The sequence below is a fragment of the Mandrillus leucophaeus genome, unplaced genomic scaffold, assembly GCF_000951045.1.
Source record: "Mandrillus leucophaeus isolate KB7577 unplaced genomic scaffold, Mleu.le_1.0 Scaffold91, whole genome shotgun sequence".
Lineage (NCBI taxonomy): Eukaryota > Metazoa > Chordata > Mammalia > Primates > Cercopithecidae > Mandrillus > Mandrillus leucophaeus.
The window spans coordinates 24,965-31,116 of NW_012109919.1; the positions used below are offsets into that span (position 1 = coordinate 24,965).

At 45.1% G+C, this 6,152-nt stretch overlaps 1 pseudogene; it reads right to left on the minus strand.

Annotated features, from left to right (window-relative positions):
* The window catches only part of LOC105531821, a 10,362-nt pseudogene extending 5,989 nt beyond the window's left edge, over positions 1 to 4,373 (minus strand).
* Between the last annotated feature and the right edge of the window lie 1,779 nt (positions 4,374 to 6,152).

The following is a 6,152-nucleotide window of genomic DNA, read 5'->3' on the forward strand; positions in this document are numbered from 1 at the left end:
GTTCTAGATCCTTGAGGAATTGCCACCCTGTCTTCCACAATGGTTGAACTAGTTTACAATCCCACCAACAGTGTAAAAGTGTTCCTATTTCTCCACATCCTGTCAAGCACCTATTGTGAAAATATCTTTTAAAACAAGACCATAAAATTCACATGCCTTCTATTTGGTCAATGCAGAGACAAAGATCTTTGTTCTGAAGTTTGAATGTAAATGCAAAGCTTCAGAGCCTAAAAACATCTAAAATTATATTCAGAACTGACAACTGGCCTAGGTTCAATGTCGTTGGAAATTGCTCTACTAAATTTGCTACCATTTGTATATGTTCCCTCCAAAATTCAGGTGTTTCTAATGTGATGATATTAAGAGGTAGGACCTTTAAGAGGTGATTAGGCCAAGAGAGCTCCTTCCTCCTTAATGGGATTAAGGCCCTGATGAATGAGGCTTCACACATGGGACTAGCTTGCTCTCCTGCCCTTCTGCCTGCTACCATCTGAGGACGCAACAAGAAGGCCCTCAGACATTAAATGTTGGTATTTTCATCTTGGACTTCCCAGTCTCCAGAACTGTTATAAAATAAATGTCTGTTCTGTATAAATTACCCAGTCTCTGGTATTCTATCATAGCAGCATAAAACAGACTAACATAAAATTCCTTGATGATTTTTCAACAAGAGACAGTTTCACTACTTCTGGTGAGTAGTCCCTAACATGTTCTCAAATTCTCCTTTTACGCAAACATAACACTTTTTAAACTTAGTAGTTCCTCTTCCTAAAAATAACTAAATGCAGGTTAAGGACTGATTAGTATAAAATATAAATAAAGCTTTAATGCTAAAAGTTAAGGACTTTTGTTTTCCACAAAATCCAATCCAAAGAATTCAGATAAAGCAATTTGCTCAAAGTTGTATCATCAGTTAGAGGTAAAGTCGGAGTTGAGAAATTATACTCCATTCCAAATACAATGTGCTTTCAATTATTGCACATTAATAGTAGTTTACAAAAGAGATTCATGGAATTACTCAAATCAAAAATGACAACATTTATGAAATACCTTTCTTATCCTACTTCAGCCATCTCCTCTTCTTCCTCTTCCTCTGAAGTCACTTCTTCTGTTGCCCCATTCTGAAACAGAGAAAAAATCTGCCAGGGTTACACAGGCTGAATACAGGCTAAGTCCATTAGAAGACTGGTGCCATAGCTTTAGGGACAAACTCTCAACCATCTGTCACTGCAGTGCCGCTACCAGAGAGCTTATTAACATTAAATGTTTATTTTTAAATCCAACTTTGATTTGACAAACAACAGTTATCAGCTTTTAAAAACGGAACAGAAAATAAAAGAATTAGGAATAAAAAAGCAATCAAATATAAATATAAAATATAAAAAATATAAGTCAAATATAAAGCAAAACTGAAAAAAGTGTTAAAACAGAATCTAATTTAAAATAAGAAAACATTTTACTTACATGGCTATGTTTATAAGATCAATGGCTTATTTTGTTTAAAATAAATATAACAAACTATCCATTCCTTAAAATAACTAACTTTTTAACTTTGAAAAGCCTGAATCATTACATAAATTCAATTGCCTTTCATTTTAAAAGATCAGATGTATGATTTATAGACACTTCACAAAACTAAGAATTATGAAATGATTACCACCTTACTGAAAGGCAAATTTTAGTTTTAAAAACATGTTATTTACTACAAAATACCTCTCTACAAGACAGAATTTACCAACTGACACAATTGACAATCATCAAGTTTAGAAATGAATTTAATGGGGTTTTAGGAAGGGCCTTCATACCCAGTTTGGGCAATTTCAAAGGATAAGCTTCCTGGCCACTGTACGGTATATAAATGCATCTTTAATCATGAAGGCCAGTTCAGGTTAGAACCCAGAATATGTAACATATCAAGAAACTAGGATCCAGAGATCCAGTAAGACCCACAAAGGTCTCAGTAGTTTCTAAGCATCTGTTCTCAGATACTCTGATGGAGGAATACTTAAGAAAAACAACCCATGATCACAGAGGGTGTTAGAACTCTTCTGGATTAGTGAGCTGGAGAATGCCGTGAAGATAAACATACCTATGCAGAATTAACTTGTATTTCCTTTAAATCTGCATCTCTTTAGACATTCTTTGTCTTCTAAAATCTAAATGGAAAAAGGAAGAAAGCAGCAGCTTCCAAAATGTAATTCGCAGCTTCCAAAATGTAATTCACCCCTTCTTCATTTCCCTAAATTGATACATTCCAAATCAAACTATTCTGGGTATCTAAAGAATATATACTTAGCCTACAAGTCCCAAAGACTTTGGTTGCATCACTGATTGAAAGACCATTTTTGAAATGCTAATTTCAAAGCCTACCCAGAGAATCTGCTTTGTTGTTGTTGTTGTTGTTGTTGTTGTTTGAGATGGGTCTCACTCTGTCACCAGGCTGGAGTGCAGTGGCAGGATCTCGGCTCGCTGCAACCCCTGCCTCCTGGGTTCAAGCGATTCTCCCGCCTCAGCCTCCCGAGTAGCTGGGACTATAGGCGCCTGCCACCACGCCCAGCTAATTTTTGTATTTTTAGGGGAGACAGGGTTTCACCATGTTGACCAGGATGGTCTCGATCTCTTGACCTCATGATCCGCCCACCTCGGCCTTCCAAAGTGCTGGGCGGAATCTGTTTTAAAAAAGCTCTCTGAGGTGATTCTGACATGCATCCATGTCTGTAACCATCAGCCCAGTTACTATCTTTCATTTTACAAAGGACAAAGCTGAGCCCCCACCCCTCAAAAAGGGTAATTTAATCAAAACAAAAAGTGAGTTAGTGTTGTGAAATCCTAAGATGAATTTCTTTTCAGGATGTGGCCTGGTCCTCTTTCCAAAACCCCACCAAAATGACAGTATTTTATTGAAAAGAATAAGTCTGCCGCAGCAGCAGAAAAATAACAAATACAAGGAGAATACCCTGAGTGAACCAAAACCACAGGGACATGCTGGAAGACACAAAGCAGACTGAATCAGACTGCTGGGCTTAACAAGCCACAAACCCAATCCAAATAATGGAAGCACTACTTTTTTCCAGAAGAATCTAACATTCTTTACTGTACTTCTCCCAACTACAGTTGGTAAGGATCACTCTCTATTGATATAGGAAGCCTATCTTGATGGCCTCTTAATGTGAGTGTGAAAACCAGAGATAAAAGACAATCTTTTTAACATAACTCAACACAGCAGCAAAATCTTGAAAGAGACACCATCTCTGCCTTTTAACTCAGGAGCTAGAAAGCTCTCCTGCCAGCACCTCCCCATCCTCGTGCCACAGGATGCGCATGAGTCTGCAAACCAGGAGAGGGAGGCCACAGCAGAAAAGAGTGACAATTCTGAAGACACCTGTGATGGTTAATACTGAGTGTCAACTTGATTGGGTTGAAGGAATCCCAGCACTTTGGGAGGCAGAGGTGGGTCATTTGAGGTCAGGAGTTCAGGACCAGCCTGGCCAACGCATTGAAACCCCGTTTCTACTGAAGACACAGAAGTTAGCCAGGCTTGGTGGCGGGCGCCCGTAATCGCAGCTACTCGGGAGGCTGTCGCAGGAGAATCGCTTTAACCCGTGGACTGTCAAGAGACATAGGCTGCAGTGAGCCAAGATCGCGCTACTGCACTCCAGCCCGGGTGACAAAGAGCCTGTCTCAGAAAAAAAAAAAAAGAGCGAAGTCTCGCTCTTATCCCCCAGGTTTGAGTGCAATGGCTGGATGTCCGCTCACTGCAACCTCTGCCTTCCCGGTTCAAACGATTCTCCTGCCTCTGCCTCCCAAGTAGCTGGGATTAAGTCACCTGCCACCACGCCCGGCTAATTTTTTATATATTTTAGTAGAGACGGGGTTTCACCATGTTGGCCAGGCTGGTCTCCAACTCCTGACCTCAGGTGATTCGCCCGCCTCGGCCTCCCAACGTGCAGGGATTACGGTGAGCCACTGCGCCCGGCTTAAAAGCCTTTCCCCTTCTCCGCCTGGGCTCAAAAAACGCCGGAGCCGCTCTGCACCGCCCTGTCGCGGTTCCCGGAGCAGGCCGGCTGACTCGGGCGACCCTGGCTCCCGAGAGGGCTCCGGCCACCACGGGCTCCCACCTCTGGGCGCGGGGACAGGGGCCGAGACGGGCCAGCAGCCCCCAAGCCTGCCCCGCGCCAGGAGCCGGAGAGACGCGGCCTCCGCCTCTTCCCACCCAAGCCTCCCTCAGTCCCGGGGGCGGGCCGGGCTAGTCGCGGGAGAAAGGGGCGGGGAACCGGGGTCTCTCCCGGGCAGGCACCCGTTTGTTCCGGGACTCCAGGCGCCCCCTCTCCGCCCTCACCCTGCCCCGCGAGGCCTCGGCGCCTCACCGTCATGTTGCAGTGGAGCGTGAGCCGGCGGTTGCGGGCTCCTGGTTCTTGTGGAAGACAGATGCCAGCAACTTCAGTTTGGCCTTGAGCCGGGACACTGACATCTTCCACTCATCTCAGGCGGGAGGGGCGCGGAACCCGAGACTGTCCGGAGCCGCTGTCATGGCCGCGACCACCCCGCGGGGCCGCCCTGCAGAGCTCTCCCAGCTTCGCCGCTCGCCGCCGCCTCCACCCTCCTGGGAGCGCGGCTGGAAAATGGCAAGGGGCACGGAGGAGGCCTTGGCAGGAGCTGTGTGGAGGCCTGTGGAGCTGCTCCCATTGTAACCCATCCACCGACGGGAGGCGCCGCTCCTGTCAAGCCGCAGCTTAAAAGGGCAACAGCACCACCGCCCCCGCTACCGCCTAGGAAAGGGCTGCCCGCATCCCTGTCCCAGTCCCGGTCGCCCCTCGCCGCTCAACCCGGCGTGCCCCGAGCGAATCCGTTTTGGCGGGTGAACGAGTCCAGAGCGCTCGCGCGCCCCTGGCTTCCCCCTCCTCCCTTGACCCAGCACCTTTCTGCCCAACCCATCTGGTCCCTTCCTCACACTGGCTGATTGGAGGCTCAGGGCGGCACAACCACCAACTCTGTGTGTGTGTGTGTGTGTGTGTGTGTGTGTGTGTGTGTGTGCGCGCGCGCGCGTGTGTCTTTCTGTCCGTCTCCCAAAGGAACAGAGCACTGCTGAGTTGAGGCTGATTATTAGCTCGTGGACTGTTAGCAAAATACAGTCACAAGAAGGCTGTGTGCTGATTTGTCTTTTGCGGTGACATCATGTTGCTCATGTTTTATGTTTTTCAGAGTTCATTAGTTTCTATTTGTTCTCAGTTAATATCTAGCTCCAGAGATTGTGTAAGTAGAATACCCCCAAACTGAAAGTCACCTAGGTAAAATATAGGAAAAATATGTCACCCATTTAAACTATAGTTGAAAATGTGTACACCTTAGTTTTGTGTAGCCAACACTGAATACTGGGTAAGGGCACAGGATCCCAGGGCTAGACTGCCTGGGTTCAAGTTCCAACTTAGCCACTTGCTGGCTTTGAAATACTTGACTGCTTTAAGCCTCAGTTTCTTTCTTTGTATTTTTTTTTTTTTTTTTTTTTTAACTTAATCCCAAATGTGATAGTAAGTCTCAGTTTCTTGATCTCAAAAACAGAAATTATTCAATGAGAGTCTGTGTGAAAACTTTAAAGTTTTTAAAGCCACTACCTGACTTAGGAAAATCCTCGGCTTTCGCTGTTAAAGTTTTAAAAGCCACTTCAAAGTTTTTAAAGCCACTGCCTGGCCCAGGAAAGTCCTCAGCTTTAGCCGTTATTAGCTATGATTATTATTGTGTTGGCTACACGTGCATTAATGAGGCAGGAAAATGCTCAAGGATAACAACCAAGAATCCAAATTATCTCATCAGACCAAGAGGGAGGCATATGTATGCATGCTTATGTTTCAGCTCAGAGCCCTTTGTCTAGAAGGCTCTTGAACTCAGAGGCCCAGGCACTATCAACTTTGTCCTGGAGCCAGCACTTTTGTTGATCAATGAAATTGACATAGTGCTTTTTTTTTTTTTTTTTTGCACCAATCATGTGCCTCAAGCTAACTGTGTCAAGAGGAGCATGCTTCAGATGGCTGGAGTGAACAATTCAACTTGTGGAGGAATTAGAAATGTTAGTGCTGAGACAAGAAACATAAAACCCCAGGGTAAGGTAGGAATCACTGAAAGTCAGGCAAAGGAACCGGCATCCAGTAATGAGT